Raw genomic sequence first — 17,837 nt, 5'->3', positions numbered from 1 at the left:
TTGTTTCTCTGGAGAAAAAGATGTTCAGCGTTGGTTGGCACCACCATGTAGTGGCGGAGCCCCACCATGTTGAGGGTGGTCAATTGCCCTCCCTTCCTCTCAACTTTACAAAATTTAAAGAGTAGCCTTGAAACTATTAAAAATATTTATGTTTTTGTCATAACTGCATCCCCTCAATTTTGAAAGGAAAATTTACCAAATTGGTCCCTGACATTTAAAAAAAAAAAAAAAAATTTTAGTCCATAACATTTACAATCAGATAGAATAGTCCCTAATATATAAATTATGAGTCGGTTTGGTTCTAATGCTCGTAGTTGCTCATTTCTTTGGCTAAAAATGGCAAGCCTCTCTCACATAATTTCAAGGGCAAAATTGAAAAACATACTTCGCTCCCCCGGATGAACATGAGAATGTTTAGAAAGCTTATTTCATAATTTGGGTAGGTATAGAATCTTCTTCCCGGATTTATAGGTTTCCAAGAATTCCCAATGATGCGTTCCTTTTCACAAAGATATCGTTTGTTGTTCAGATCCATTGTACTCTTCAATAGGTCAGTTTCTTTGCATTTTTTTGTTATTCTTTCTCAATTGCACAATCATCCAGTTGTAGCCGCTTTTTTCCTCTTCAATTTTGGTTTTGATGCGAGGCAATTAGGGTTTAATTGGGGAAATATGAAAGAAAGATGGAAACCAGAAACGAAGTGTGTTTTCCAGTTTTGCCCTTGAAATTATACTCACGTGAGAGAGACGTGCTATTTTTTACCGGAGAAATGGGCAAATACGAGCATTAGGACCAAATTGGCTCATAATTTATATGTTAGGGGTTATTCTAATTGATTTAAATGTTAGAAACTAAAAAAGTTAGGAACCAATTTGACAAATTTCCCATTTTGAAAAGTACAAGTTTTTCCTTTACATTGCCCCTTGAGAAATCCTCATTCCCTTTACATTATCTTCTTAACCAACCAATTTTTGAAACATCTCTCCTACAATACAAATGTTTTAAAGCTATTAAAACATAAAATTGTTTACTACTTGAATAAGAAATAAATTCAATAATTTCTCAACACAAAAAACTCATAATAAAAAGATTATCTTTAATTAAAATTCTCTTTGCATAATAACGACATCATTTTATATATATAATATTGCCGCTACTGACCATAAGTCCCGACTCCATCACTGTCACCATGGATGTTGGCTGAAATACGTCTAGTGCTGGCAACAATACAAACATGTCTTACTGTCTCATTCTTATTTTCCGTAGTACCCAGTTCAGTTGGAACTTCGAGCCAAAAAAAAAAAAAATGAAGACAACTGAAGGCACAAGCTATAAATTAATAACAAGTTGATCATACATCTCGCAGTCATCTAGTTATGCCACTTTGCTCGTGTCTTGCCCGGCCAAGAGACTTGGCTTTTCAAGTCTTTCTAGTGGCGACCGGCGATTTGAGTCAATATTCTAAATGACTGAATCTTGAAAGCATTCCGATTAAAAATGCAAAAACGATAGATGTAAAATAACTTTAAACAGACAAAAAAAAAATGAAGATGGCCTTGAATGAAACTTTTGTAAAATCATTGGGGTTGGCTTAATGATTAGGAAAGGATTCTTAAAATCCTCATCACTGTCAAGTTTAGAGTTTAAGAATTTGAATTTTATGTCTAGCAGTTGAGGATAGATAGGGTGTGAGGAGGGGTTGGGAGAGTAAAAATACAGAAAATGTATATTGGTGTTGCTACCATGATAATTTGCTTATCCTAGCCAAAATTTATTGCATCATTTGTCACTCAGTGGATAATAAATTGATTTAGTGAATAAATATCTAAATATTTTGTGAATATCCCATATTAAATATCATGACCGCTACTTACCATTACTAATTAAGCACACCGAACACGCAAGAAATTAATTTCGTCAAACATTGAATGTTTCTTGAATTTCAGATCAACACCTTTCTTGTTGCCTGTATACTTTGATTTGTCTTCTTGTCATTGTCCATCATCTACCTGTTTTTTCTCCTACATAAAACAACTAAAAATGTTGAACTTATTCCATGATTTATATCATGCCACATGGTCAGTGTTGACTAATAAGAAACTTGCCTCAGTTGAAGATTTCTTTTCTATATATTTCCACTGTTTCTTGGATCCATTTGATTACTAACCTTCAGGAACTGCCTGCTTTGTACTTTCTTTTACTTAACACTTGACCGCAAACCTTAGAAGAAAACAGATCCTCAGCACTTTTGTTTTCATTCTAGCTGTACAAAACAAGGTTACTCTTCATATTTCTTATAGGAAAATTAAATGTTATCCTTTTCACTTTGGGACAAGACCAGCTTTATTTTCCAGGTCAACAACACCACATCTGTTCACAAAAAAAGGTCAACAACATCACATTTCTGCTGAGCTTACAACTAGCGACAAGTTTATTGATATGTTTTGTTCGACCTAATTTAGATAATATCTGTCGCGTATTGTGTTTAGCAATTCGGATACTATGTAGGAAATGTGTATACTTGTTTTACAAAAAAAAAAAAAAAAAAGTAGTAAAAACATATACACATGAATTTTCTTTGATTTTACTCTTTCCCTTTGTTTCTTTATTAAAAGTCTAAGTTGATAAACAAATGTAGAAAATGGAGCCGTAAATTATTCTGGTCTTTCGCAGGAATCGGGTCTCCCAAGTTCCATTTCAAATATATAGTCTGTTCCTAAGGTGTAAGCAAGTTTTTTTTTAGGCAAAAAACGAATTATTTTATTGATATGCAATTCAACTGTACAATGGAGAAAGAACTCCTACTACATCTGAGATACTCCAGTGATCTACACTACACACCAGTTTGTCTATTTTTAGCTACTACTGCAACTAGTAGATCACGCACTCCATTGACAACCTGGTTCAATCATCAACTGCCAATTCTCTTGAGTTCGAGGAGCTTTAGGCCATGAAATAATCACCATGTGGACCATTCTACTGATGGCTGTAAGGACTTGTGCACGTAGCAACATGTTGGAAGATCCTTCTATTCCTCTCCTATCAAAGCTGCCAGACAATGACAACTGAAGAGAGTCTTCCGATCTTAGCAGCAAAGGAGTTGGAACCACCATGGTGACACCACCAATCTAATTCTTGTTCCAAGGTTAGTGTAGAAATAGATAGTGATGAGTCCACATTGAAAGTGTCTGAAGAATGAAAGAGATTTATAATCAAGTTCACATCTATTCAAATATATTTGGATTGTGGGAAATTTTGGAGGGAAACTTCAAAATTGCACATACACTTGCCATGTTGACTATTAAATTAGAATATAAATTTAGTGGTCAAAAGATTGGCACTTGGTTACTTGGGTCTTAAAAACCCAAATTAATTTTAATTAATTTTGTTTTAATATTTCTTCTTAACTAAATGGTTTTCTTTTAGGGGTTGTGTCTTATGATACAACTCTTAAATGTCCGTTAAGTATCTATTCATTTTAAAAGGTACCTATTCAGGAAGAAATATGTTTTCAAAGAACATGAGATTTCTTTTGGGGTATCTGAATGTTATAAATAAAGATGTCCAGATATCAGAAAACTCACATTTTATTTCTAGTTTTACTATTCTTCTACTTCTTTGAAAATGATATTCTCTAAAACCGTTCTAGGGAGAATTTTTGCATACCACTGTGTAGAAATTCTGGTTGACTTTGTTATTTTTGGAGGGAATTGCCGCAAACCTGGTAGTAGAATAGTGGGGGCAAATTTCCTTAAGAAAAGTGAATTTTCATGCCAAAATCATTTTCTATAGTTGTAGTTATTACAAATTCCTAACAGTCAGCACCCCCTATATAGCAAGCACAATCTTTGCACTTGTTCCCACACACACCTGGAGAAGGAACACTCAAAAATAGATGTTTAACAGATTCATCCTCTTGATCACATAACACACATGTAGGAAGTGTATTAGTTACACTCCACTTGGGGTCTGTTTAGTAGGATGTAAAATATTTTCTTTGGGAAAATAATTTCATTGGAAGTCTTTTTTTTTTTGGAAAAAGTTTTGTTTTCTTTCTAATTTTCATTTGTTTGGTTACTTTTGGAAAACATTTGTTCTCACGAGTAATTAATTCAATTCTTCACCATATCAAGAAATTCTCTCCCGTCGGCCGGCTCCGCCATTTCTCTTTCATCTCCACCACAAAAAACTTTCCTCCACCACATACACTACCCCTGCCATCATTCTTTGACCAAGAAGAGATTAAAGCAATAGACACATGAATGATCAATATTAGTTTTCCAACTCAATCGTAATCAGTTATAAGACATTGAAGATGACAATGAAATAAAACCAACTCTCACGGGAATATTTTTACTGCTAAAATTCTTTCAAAGATCTAGAAGATCTCGGATTGAAATTTCCAAAGCAAAAGCTGGACATTGTTGGTGATATATAGAATTAATTCATCTCTCTCCTCCGTGGCCAATCTTAAAGTCTTTCTTCCTTCGGTAAAAGTTCCTCTGAGATCTCTTTTTTCTTTATGCCGCCAATCTCCTTGTTTTGTCTCTGTAGATCCTCCCTATTTCTGCAGATCTTAATTGTTTCTGTAAGTCCGACGCAGATGCAATGTGATGTGCGATAGGTTGGATTGTGTTTCTGTGAGAGGAGGAATAACATGAAATGAATAGAGGGATTGATGATGTTTTGTCGAGAGATATCAGACAATCCCACCGAAGCTATTTCCTATAGCCTTTTACTTCTTCTGTTGATGAATGAAACTAAGGACAAAAGGGACAGGATCAGAGCGTTGAAAATAACTTTAGTAAATTTATAAGTGAAGTTATTTTACACCCACTTATGGAAAAGATTTTACAAGAGAAATCATTTTCTCAGCGCTAAATTGAACCAAATAGCAGAAATCACAGAAAATATTTTTTGGAAAATCTTTTCTGTCGAAACAAACAGACCCTTGATAGGCCTATTTTTAGTCATCAATTTTTGCTGTATTATCAACCTCAAAATAAAAGCATACTTGAGAACAAAACCTTTTCCCAAACTAAAGAATTCCATTTCACTTTTCTGTCAACTAGATAGAGTTTCTTCAAAGCAGATTTAACAGAAAAGACCTTCGTATGATCCTCTCCGTGCATTTGCTGTAAAATAGAATTAGGAGTAGACTCCTAAAACTCCTGCGTTATTACATTAAACCTCCTTCCCTTGGGCCAGGACCACCTTCCATCCTTCACCAGATCACTTACCTTAGATGCAATAGACAATCCTAAATCTCTTAAATATAATGGCTCATATGCATGCCAATTATCAAACCAGAAAAAATTGCTCTTACCATCACCAATGTCACTTTTAATCCATGACTGAGCAAAGTGCCTAAGTTGTAACAACTTTCTCCAATACCATGAAAAATTAGCGGGAATTTTCACTTCCCATAGACTGCCCTTTCAACATCACAGAATGCAACCATCTAACCCATAAAGAATCTTTTTTTTTTTGACAGAGATTCCAAATGAGCTCAAAGATTAGATATTTATTCCAGTTAGCTATGTTCTGCACTGCTAATCCACCATCCTTCTTTGGTCTACAGACATCTTCCCACTTTACAGGTTGACTAATTACAAGTTAAGAAGTTTTATTTTATGTTAATAATCTCTGCAAATTACAGGTTGACTAATTGAGGATTATTTCAACCAAATGTACATAGTTGTCCAACTATAAGAAGTTTCTAATAAGCTCCCACAAGAACATAGGTGATATTTGTATTCATTAATCAATTTTATGGAGTTACAAACTTAGTACCCATGAAAACACGAGAGAGTATGATTTCTGGGTGACTGCTACTAATTAGTTATTTACTTGCCCGCCATCACTGGAAGAAATAATCCATCAAACTTTGGGGATTGCTTGAAGAGCCAGTGCCACTAATAGCATTTTTTTTTATAGTAATTGCAGTTTTCATAGCATAATATTTTGCATATTTTGCAAAATGGTCACCCGTTGTGAATGATTTGAGAAAATTGGCAGTTCGGATTCAATTCCAATTTCAATATTTTGTGGCTCAAATAATTTACTTGTGTTGATTTTTTGTACATGCGTTGCTCCAGGTTGCATACAAATTGATTGTGTGTGTCCCAGGCATTGGAACAGCTGCCAACATTTTCAACACTGTAACTTGGTAGAAGTAAATTGTATTTTACAAGTCTATCCTTTTCTGGCCACAAAATGTGCGTAACCTCTGTTTCATCAACTAGAATAAAATGTCTTTACTGCCCAGAATCGATTTAGATGTTGCTCAATGAAAAGAAAAACATCTGTTGACTCCATTTGCTTGAATTCTACAATTCTTGAGTTCAATTTGGTGATTCCTTTAATTGCATTTTTACATGATTTGATTTTCTTTTTCAAAAGGATTTTCTGCACTTAATTTGTCCATCCAAGTAGTGTAAAAAGTTAGCATGTGTATGTTTGTTTGTGTGAAAGTATGTTAGTGTATGTTTTAGTGTGTATGCATGTGTGAAAATGATGTGTTACCATCCAAGGAACTTAAGAAGTGAGTGTGTATTTGTATGTGTGAAAGTATTTTGGTATGTGAAAATATGTTTATGCATGTGAAACTGTGTTTATATATGTAAAAAAAAAAAATCATTTTATATGTGTAAATGTGTGTAAGAGAGTATTATGTATCAAAATATATGAAATAATATGTTGGATTATAATTCGGTCATGGGTTTGAATTGATCTAATATGACACAATCTAACATCAACCTAATTTGTAGTTGAGCGGGATGGATATAATCCATCCAAATGAAAAGCGAGCACTAATCAACCCAAAAACTGCTCAACCTGCTCAATTGCCAAATTGGCACTTTGAAAATATTAAACACATGGTTAGCTCCCAAAGGAAGTATAATGTGCTGGTCATCTTGCAAGTTTTTTTTTTCATATTTTTTTAAGCAGCGAAAGGACAGATTTAAGAAAGAAAGGGGAAGGAAGATTAGAACCAGGACTTCTAAATCTGGAGACCAAAATGGTATTCTTTCAAGTTCAACATCTAACTAATTAATGCTCATTCTATCTAATCTTTCATTGCTTTATGCCACTAAAAGGAGTTCGTTTAAAGTAGTAGAGATCAGGTAATTAGAGCAAAATCCTTCAGTGCGTATAAATTTGCGCATTTGCACTTCAAAATTCCACTCCTTGTGGACAAAGAATTGGACACTTGGGGCTTTATTATTTTTATACAGTGATTTGTAATATTAGCTATATGCAAATATATAGTTTAAGTTGTTAGGAAATTGTAATAGTTAATACTTATTATTATTTTGATGAGAGTTGGGCAGACGTTTTATTGGATTTTCTGATTAAGGATTAAATTATAGAATGACATTATCATCTTCTTTCCTGTTTTAATTAAGGCGTGACTTGTTGGAGTCTACATTTGTCGATCAGACAAGAAACCAACATGATGCTTTTGTCAAGCAATCATAAAATTCAAGGTCTTTATTAACCATATTTATTTAGCTCCAAAATCACCTGTCTGCCTTGCCTGATATCCATTTATCAAGTACGGGGCATATCTTTTATAGGCTTTATTTGAATGAAAAGGATAATAATCTGTGCAATAATGACAGAAAGTAGATCAAGCAAGACATAGATACATACAGATGTGAGAATCAATCGAGACAACATGTCTTTATAAGGTCCTTCAGCAAGTAGGTTAAAAGGAGTCTTAGGTATTGTTTATTAAGTTGCACTACACAGTTTGGCATACTCAATGTGGAAACAATTTTACAAGTTTTGATAGGTATTGTGTTTGCACATCATGTTGGACAAATCGTTTATGCAATGAGTCATTAGTGACACCTTCAAAATGGTGTGTAAAATTGCCCCAACAAATGATGAAATTGCAAGAATGTGATTGTCACTCCACTGGAATTGTATACTAGCATAGTGCTTAGATAGACAAGTTTATTGCATGGAACTGAATAAGTAGGAGAGTAGGTTATAATTTAACAATGTGTGGCAGAAGAAATAACAAATTGTGAAGTTTGGCATACTCAGTGTGGGAAAACAGTTACGAATCTTGTTAGTTATTGTGGGTGCACATCATGTTGGATAATTGTTACACGCAATGATTCAGTAGTGACAATATTAGAAGTGTTGTGTAAAATTGGCTGAACACACGTTGAAATTGTTCCACGGATTTGTTACTTCATTCGTATTGTTGAATACCGTGATAAATGAAGGAGAAGTTGATTCCACCGAACTTGATAGGTAGGAGAATAGATTATGATATGACTAAATTAGGCATAATTAACAAGAAACTTTGCACGGTGGCAAATAAATTGTGAAAAGAAGATTACTAGTACAGTAATTATTGTGGCATATTTGATAGTTTTTACACACAGTAGGTCAGAAGTGACCGTAATAGAACTGCTCCATAAAATTACATCAACATACTGTAAAATTGCTTGCCCCCGTGTGCTACTTCATTGATATTGTACAGTAGTATGATAAATAAAAGAAGAAGTTGATCCCAAGCAAAACCTGATAGGTAGGACAACATATTATGTTGATTAGTGCTAGTTGGAATAAATAACAAACTGTGAAGAATAACTTACTCAATGTGAAAAAAAATGTTACAAGTTGTACTATAACTAGTGTGACTAATATTTGAAACTCATATATTATATTTAGCAGTACTTCATCATATATTATGTGGTTGGAAATGAAATTTTGGAATTGAAATGCAATTTATTTGTAAAAAACATTAGTTTACATGGCAAGAATGCGATCAAGAAGCTCACGTCAGGAAGCAGAGAGAGAAGAACTAGCTGAAACAATTGGTGAAACAGAACACGAGGTACCACCCAAATCATTGAATAGGTAAGTGGTCAGTGCTTGTGTATGGTCATGACAGGTTGGATTTGTCATCATTATAATGCATTAGAATGTTGATAATGCAGGGGCCGGATGGGAAGGAAAAGAGCCAATAAAAGGAATGATCGTTTAGGTGGAGAGGAAGAAATGCAGACAGCAGGAACAAGCAAGGTGGCAGAACCAGTCCCACGATTGAATCCATGGATGAAGTTCAGGTAAGATCATTGAATTTGAGGAAAAAATAATGTTACTAAATAACACAAATAACTTTGAAGTTTTGAATGTGGACAGGAAAGAGTATCAACGCATGGTTTCCGTGAAGGGTGTTAAGGTGACAGAGGTATGCTGGCCTAGCAAAAATAAAAACTGCAATCATTCAACTGATGGTCAGGCTAAGAAAAAAATAGTGAAACGAGCAATTGTTTTGGGTTTAGTTTAACGTGCATTTTGACTTTGTTTATTCAATGCAATACAATGACATTGCCCGTGCAGCATACAATAAGTTGAGTGAGGAAGACGTGAGGAAGCGAAAGGAAGAGTATTTGAAAGAGAAAGAAGAGTACGAGAAAGAAATGGAACGTCTTTGAAAGCCGATAGTGTGAAAAGCACGGGTTCAGATTAAGATAAATACACGTCATGATTCGTCAAACACTTCATGAAACTCTATTCGTGTCTAATGCATATATCTAAAAAATGGTGTAGAATCAAGACTCATGCATCTCCTTGCAAGTTGCAGTGTGTATGTAATTTTATCTATATGACTAATACTAATTTACCTATAAGCACCTTACACGAAGTGATTTATGAGGTACAATCAGTTTACAAAAATGTAAATAATTTTAGATATTAGTTACTTAACCGTGTATATCTATAAAAGGTAGTGCAATGGTACGCATAAATTTAGAGTGGTTATTTTGTCCTTTGATCAATTTGTGCATCTTTCTATAGTAGATGTATAATTTTACTTGTATGATAATCATTATTTGTGTGTGAATACCTTACACGGGATGATCTATGAAGTACAATCGGTTTACAAAAATGTACATCATGTTAGGTGTTAGTTTCTTGATTATATAAGCATATAAAAGGGAGATTAGATATAGTGCAGAAAAAGTAGTTACGTGAGTTGAAATAGCTCCATCATATCTCATGACCGTAAATTCCACAAACATCCCTGCAACTTGTTGTCTCAATATAACCATAGCTGTTGAGTCGCCATATTCATTTTGGAATGCAACAAATACGGTTGGTGAATACGTCTCTGCTGCATGCACAAGCATAGGTGTTTGCCTTAAACCTACCATGGGGAGTTTTTGCCTCACTTCATATTCTGCGATGAGTTCATTATGTCTCTTTTCATCAACCACCCGATTGAAATGTCTAAAGAACTGCACAAGATCGTGATCCAATTTCAAATGATTTTTAATTGCTGCATTTAGGCTTTCGCTAAGTTGGGTGTCTCGCATTTCCGCGGTCCATTTTTCTTTCATCATACACCTTGCCCATTTATCACGAATTCAATACAACCTTAAAAGCCATTCATTATTTTCAACATTGTGTTTCTTCACCATCGCCTCCCACACCCTGTTGAATTGTTTCACTTCTTCAATCTCATACATACAGGCACCAAACATGTATGAAAGGTCACTATTTTTCTTGTAGTGATTGCCAAGATGTTTCATAAAATTACGCATTATGTAAAACGTATATAGACCGTGAAACGTTTGGAGCGTGACAAGTGAAAGAGCGGCTGCCATGGAGAATAGCATTTCTTTTGGGGCATGTACAACTTTGTACGTTCTTAGTTACAACGTTCAAAATTTGAGATCCAAGAAAATGCACGTTCAAATTACTATCCTGTGGAGAACAGCATGAAATTACACAGGAAGCAGTTGTTAAAGTTGATACCACAAACCATTTACTATGCATGGTCATAAATAGCTGCTACGTTAAAAATTTCTTCTCACTATCTGCCAACAAATCTATACCTCTTTGGTATCTCATCCCCATCTATTTTGGCAGTAGATCCTTCCTTTCATCCAATCTAAAAGCAGTAGGTGTTAGCATAGTCATGCAACCCACAAACGAAGGATCTCATACAAGTTTACAATCAAAGATTCGGCAAAAAAGACGGAAAGTATCGTTTACTCCAACAAATGCCCTAAGAAGGTACAAAAACACCATATGGGAGGAAACTTGTTGTAACGTATTATAACATTTACCTAACTGGTTGTAACCCATTTTATACTGTTTGTTCTTCATTTTTGTTGCATTATAAAACTTAGTTTTAACATTACAATTAGTTGTCCAAGGAATGATTTTCTTGTGCGAAATTATCATACTACAGGTGCTCGTGTGGTTACTTAATCAAGTTATGAATGTAACTAAACCTGTACACTATTCAAGTGCCTGTGATACATCCTATCAATGCTACGATAAAATCGGCAAGAAAATATAAACCATATGGCCTCAATGATAATTTTTTTATAAAAATATCAAAATAATAATTCAAATGTAGCATCATAACAAAATAATAACAAATGTAAACCTATTGTAAAAATGTTACTCAATTTTTTGCTGACTTTATAATTTCCTAACAATTTTATACAACCCAATACATACTATTGATGACTACTAACACAGGACGCGATTACAATTGTAACCCACTTGTCTAAGTTTGAAAAGAGTGAAACATCAATAGTGCCTGTATAACCTCCTAAATAAGTTGTAACAAATTATTAACAGCTAGTAACTGAACATATGCAGCATTTCCAAGTTGGGTCAACCAACTTAATGTGTCGTTAAAAAATTATAGGTACACATCATTCATCAACCTGCTTCTCGGGGGAGGCGACGTCAACAGTTAGTTGTAATCCCTGGGTGTTATTTCTTTCCTGAAAGAAACAACGATGCAACATCATCTAATACAGTTAATGGAACATACGGTTAATGATATATGATGTCCAAGTTTCCAATTAGCAATACTACATAAACATGTGTTGTAATGATAAAAGTTTGTCACTTGGGGTGATGATGAAAATACATGATATGTATCAATATCAAAGTGTGTTGAAATTGCCGCACGCTCCTGCTTCTGTGACGCCCCGAAAAAAAATGAGATTGAGAACCCGGAAATTTTCTAAAATTTCTAGGGTTTATTTATTTAATCGCCCGCCTTTTCTACATTTTCTTTATTAGAAAAATTCTCCAGATAAAGTTTATGAGCAAAGATAGTTTTAAAATGATTTTTCTAGTATCGGTTAGTTTTTGAGAAATTAAGAGCGTATTTTGGACGTGGGACCTGCTAGTGCGGTAAATGCATTATATTTGTGACAACTTGTTGGAATTTTGTATTAAGTGATATTATTTTACAAAGTGTTAAGATATTTGTATTGGAGAGACAAAAAGATAAGTTTTAAACCTAAAGGTGACAAGTGTCACCATAAGATTTAGTCTTGAGTTTGACTACTATTCATAACTTTACCATTTAATTAAAATTGGCCAAAAATCTCTTCATTTTGCAAGCTTCTTGGCCGAATTTTCTTGCTCAAAGAAAGAAAGAAAAGCTCTCAATTTTCTAGTCTCCAATCTTGCCCAATCTTTCAATTAAACCGATTAATCTTCCAATTACTCCATAAAACCTCTTAGTTTGGTGGAGTTGAGCTTGGTTGTGAAGTTGTTTGGAAAACTAAGGTGGCTAGTTGCTCTATCTCTTGTATTGCTAAGGTGAGTTGTGAAGGACCCCTCTCCTTCCTCTAATGATGTTCAATTCATGATTGGTGGTGGTATAAGATGTACTTTTATGGATTACACCTTGATTTTTGGTTGAATTGGTGAAGTTTTATAATTATTGGGGATTTTTCTGTTTTCATATGAATATGATTATGTGGTCATGTATGATGATTGGAAATGATGTTTAAGAACTCTATGAGGTGGAAAAAGTGGTAAATTGCAAACAATTTCTGTTTTGGAAGGAATTTTGGAAAGTTAGGGTTTATGATTGTGCATTCTGTCCGAATTTATAGCTCATAGATAGAGGCAGAATTGGCCTTGGGTTAAAACATGAAAGTTGTAGGGAATGATATTTTAGAGGTACCTACAAAATTTCAGGTCAATCGGAGTAGTGTAACTTGTGAAAAGACGGAATTACCCTTGCTATCCTGGTTTTACCCGAATGTAAGAATTGCTTCTGTAATGGGTTATTTTGGTTGGGAATGCTTCGGAATTGGTTGTTGAGGTCTTCTGATGAAATGTAGCCCTATTTCTTAGCTTTCAGCTGGTTTTATAATTGCTGGATTTGGACTTGGATAGCCTGATTTATGATGTTTCCGCTAGAATGGATTCTGTGAATCTGTTTTTGTGATTCTTGTGTAGTATCTTGCATTTTTGACCTGGTTACACCATAAACTGGGTTGAGTGACCTTCTACAATATTGTAGCCCTATCTCTTAGCTTCGAAACGGTGGGTCTTTCACCTTCATCCGACAATCGTAGCGCCTTTGGTGCCATTACTGTAAAATGACGTCAAAAACTATTTTTTTCAGGGTTAAAGCTAGCTCCATTTCCGGATTTTCCTGGTTTACTCTAGTGCTTATACATTCTTATGGAGCCCTATTTTGGTGGTATTTGGAATTGGTTTATGACTTGTAATCGAGTTTTATTGTGCTTATTGGAATATTTTAGAGCTTGAATTGTACTTGTACTATTGGGAGCCTATTGAACGGCTGTTGTGAAGAATTTATATTTCGTGTGACTTTGGGACTGGCTGAGGAAATAATGAAGCCATGATGGCTGGAAAAGTTAGCAAATTTAGGGAAAGTGCTGTCCGAACTTTGAAGGGATTTGTTTGCATTGAGTTTGTGATCTAAGACTTGGATTTGAGCAAGGCAATATTATATGATGGATGATTTCTGAGCCATGGAGGTGAGTGACCTCAAACTATTTCTAATAACTGTTTTCCTGCATTATTTACTTTTGAACTGTTTCCAAAGTTACTTTTGAACTGTTTTCTTGCATATCATGCAAGTCTAAAGTTATTTATGAACCGTTTCCTGTATTATTTACTTTTGAACTGTTTCCAAAGTTACTTTTGAACTGTTTTCTTGCATTATTTACTTTTGAACTGTTTTCTTGCATATCATGCGTGCTTACATGTGAGTGTTCCTTGTTTGCTATATTCCTTGACTTATTGGCTTGTTATTATTGATTGATAATATGTTAAGTGCTTTTAATGATTGTTAAAACAAGTTTTCTAGGCGAGTGTGTACTTTATCGCACTCGACCTAAATAAATGCGGAATTTTCCATGATTAATGATTAAATGCTAGTTGCGCATGAATGTAAGCCTTTTGGCTGAACTGGCCACTGCCCCTTGTTACCGATCGACTCGAGACAGAAGCGGACTCGGTCGGACGATATGGTGACCTGGGTGAACGTTTTGGTATACTCGAGTATTACCTTTGTAGGTTGGTGGAGGTTGGTGGAGCCTGGACAATGTCCAGGAGAGGGTGAATGAAATGAACAAATGAACGAACAAACGAGGGTTTATTCACAAAATTAAAATTTCAAATAATTGGACGAATAAAGGGAAATGGCAAGAGAACGAGCGAGCGCGCGAATATTTGGCTCCATGTGGGCCCGTATCCTTTTTAATGAATGTTGCTATCGCTTTCCATTGTAAATGTTTCTTGAATTATTGATACTCCATCATTGATTTATGACATCATTGAAATGAACTATTGTTAAACCGATTTGATTACTGATTTTACTGGTTACTCGCTGAGTTTCTAGCTCACCCCAAAACTATTTTATTCTCCTCCACAGGGCTCGTGGCGAAGGAAGGCTTGTTGTGATTTTATTGTTGTGGAATACCTCTTGTATAATAATTGGGATCATGGATCAGAGTGGCGCAGTGGAAGCGTGGACGCTTCGCTTTTGATATGTAATTCTTGGGAAATTTGATGTAATATATGAGATTTATATTGTAATTCATTTGAGTTATGTTGAGATTTATCTTGTATTCATTTGAGAACTGTAGTGAACGACTGAGTCCCGGCGAGAGTTGGGCAGGCGGTCCGCCGAACCCTTTGGTTCGCCTTAGGGGGAGGTGGGGCTGTCACAGCTTCATTATATAATATAAATATCAACTGTAAATAAATCATTAGCAGTGCCTACATTGCTCAATTAAAAGTTAAATTGAACTATACATTATAACAAAAATGATATATTAGACCATTAAGATATCTCTGACGGAGTTATGTTTGAAAAAAATAGAAAATTTGAGATGTATCCATTCTGTAGGGATAGTAGCAGGAGGCCCCTGATTAGCCAAACGATGGACATTCGGATAATACAAAATAATATGTTATTAAAGCGAGCATACATTAACTACATATATGTATGCATTAGGAGCGTTTGGGTCCCCACTATTACAATAAGCAGAAAAGTAGTTGTGATTGGGAACAACAAAGTCTTTATTTTTCCTACTAAATGTATGTATACCATTTCACTTTACTCGATTTCGGGAGCAACAGTGTTTGGAGGGCCATTCACTGACTGACTCATTAAATGCGTCTAAGAGTTTTGAAAGGCCAAACAATTGTATAAGAAGATAAAATAGGTATATGAGAATGTGTTGACCTTGGTCGATCAATCCTTGGTTTTGATGATTAACAAACTAAAATGTAGATTTGGGCTAATGTTTTTATGTGAGCAATTTGTTAGAACAGATTCTTGTGGCATAAAAGAAGAAGCAAAAACAGGGCACTCATGTGGGACGTCCGAAAGGAAGCTATCGGACGTCCGAAAGGATGAAGAACATCAAGAAGGAAACTCTGTCGGACGCTCGTGAGGAAGCATCGGACGTCCGGAAGGATCGGACGCACGCATCGGACGCACATCGATCGCATCGGACGTCCGAGAAATTTCGCAAAGATTTGATGACTCTCTGACGACGTTCGGACGCAGGGTTCGGACGTCCGACAGGTGGTTTGGACGCAGGGTTCGGACGTCCGACAGGTGGTTCGGACGTCCGACAGGCCAACGGCTAGTTTTGACAGCATTTAATATTTGACCGTTAGAGAGCCTTTTGAAGCCATTTCTCACCTTCTATAAATACCCCAAAGCACAAGAAGACAAGAGACTTTTGCCAACACAAAATACAAGCTTACAAGTGAGATTTTTGAGTAGAAAGATTCTTTGTTGGTTGTATAAGGGGTTGGGAAAGTTGGGTTGTGAGGTTGCTCAAGTGAAGGTTACTCTCTAGGTGGAGTAAAACCTTGGTGAAGGTGAACCTATCACTTGGAGTGGTAAAACCTTGGTGAAGGTTGCCTCATTTGTATAAAATAGTTCTTATTTGGGTGAGTGATCTTTCAAGTGTAGGTTGTTGAGGGTTAACTAGAATAGTTGTAAAACTCCTTGGCTCAACCAAAGTGTGTTTGGGGTGAGGAAGGAGTGAGCCTTCACTTGTACGTCTTGGTTAGCATCGCCATCTATTGAAGAGGCTATTGGATTGATATTTGGTTTGCATTTCTCATCTTTTCTCTTTAATTAAGTTTTCTTTATTGTGCTTAAATTTGATATATCTTTGTGCATCATTGTGAAATTGTTTGTACTCATTGGGTTGCACCAGGCCTTACAATTGGTATCAGAGCTTGGTCTCTTTTGATCAAGCTTAACCGCTTAGAGTAAAGATCATGGCAACCATAAAAGTTTCTTTTTTAGAAGGACAATCTATTGATAGACCACCTATGTTTAATGGTTCTCATTTTAGCATGTGGAAACAAAGAATGATGATTTTCTTACAATCCGTTTATATTGAATTATGGTATGTGGTAGAAGATGGTCCTTATGAAGCTAGAATAGTTGACTCTACCACCAATTTGAGTAGATTAAAGACTAGACAAGAATTGAATGAAAAAGACAAGAGATACCTTTCTTTGAATGCCAAGGCCATGTGTATATTGTACAATGCATTAGATGTAAATGAATCTAGTAGGATTAAAGGTTGTAAATCAGCTAAAGATATTTGGGATAAATTGTGTGTATTTCATGAAGGTAACCAAGATATTAAAGAACAAAAGAAATCTTTGCTTGTTTCTCAATATGAATTTTTCAAAATGCATCCTCTTGAAAATGTTGATGAGATGTGTAGTAGATTTTGTGACATTATTGAAGATCTTAAATTGCTTGGAAAAGAATATTCTTTGGGTGAGAAAAATAGAAAGATTTTGAATGCCTTGCCAAAAGAATGGGAAAACAAAATAAATGCTATAGAAGAGGCAAAGGATTTAAATTCTATGTCCATTGAATCTCTTGTGGATACCCTAACCTCTTATGAATTAAAACTGAAATTCAAAGTGCAAGAGGAAGAAAATGCAAGAATGTATAAGAGAGGCATAGCTTTTAAAGCATCTCAAGTGGGGGATAACCCATCCTTCATAGGTAATGAAATCATGGAAGTGGACAATGATATAACTCCTCACATCAAAAGTTTCAAGAAGATCTTCAACAAGAGATGTTCAAGAGGAGATTGCAAAATTACATGGGATGAATGCAATTCAAAAAGAGAAAAAGAAGAGTTGGCCCAAATAGCACTAATGGCCGTTGGAGAAGATGAGGTAAGTTCTTATCACTCTTCTTGTGATGAAGATAATGAAGATGATGATGTGAAAATTCTTATGATTAAAATGCATAAAAGTTTGAGAAAATCTTATGCTAAAAATAAAGATTTGAAAACAAAAATAAATGATTTGTTGGAAGAAAACTCCAAACTTTTTCAAGAAAACAAATGTTTGAGAATGGAAAATGATGATTTAAAAAATCAAAAAAGTGTTTTTGATTGCAAAAATAATTTGAAAAGGAAGTTGGAAGAGAAAACAAAGTTTTATGAAAAAATGTTGGAGGAACAAAATGTGTTAAAGAAAAGAATTAATGACTTGAACGAGTTTCTCCAAAATGAAAAACA

The sequence above is a fragment of the Coffea arabica genome, chromosome 11e (assembly GCF_036785885.1).
Source record: "Coffea arabica cultivar ET-39 chromosome 11e, Coffea Arabica ET-39 HiFi, whole genome shotgun sequence".
Lineage (NCBI taxonomy): Eukaryota > Viridiplantae > Streptophyta > Magnoliopsida > Gentianales > Rubiaceae > Coffea > Coffea arabica.
This window is presented reverse-complemented; position numbering follows the sequence as displayed.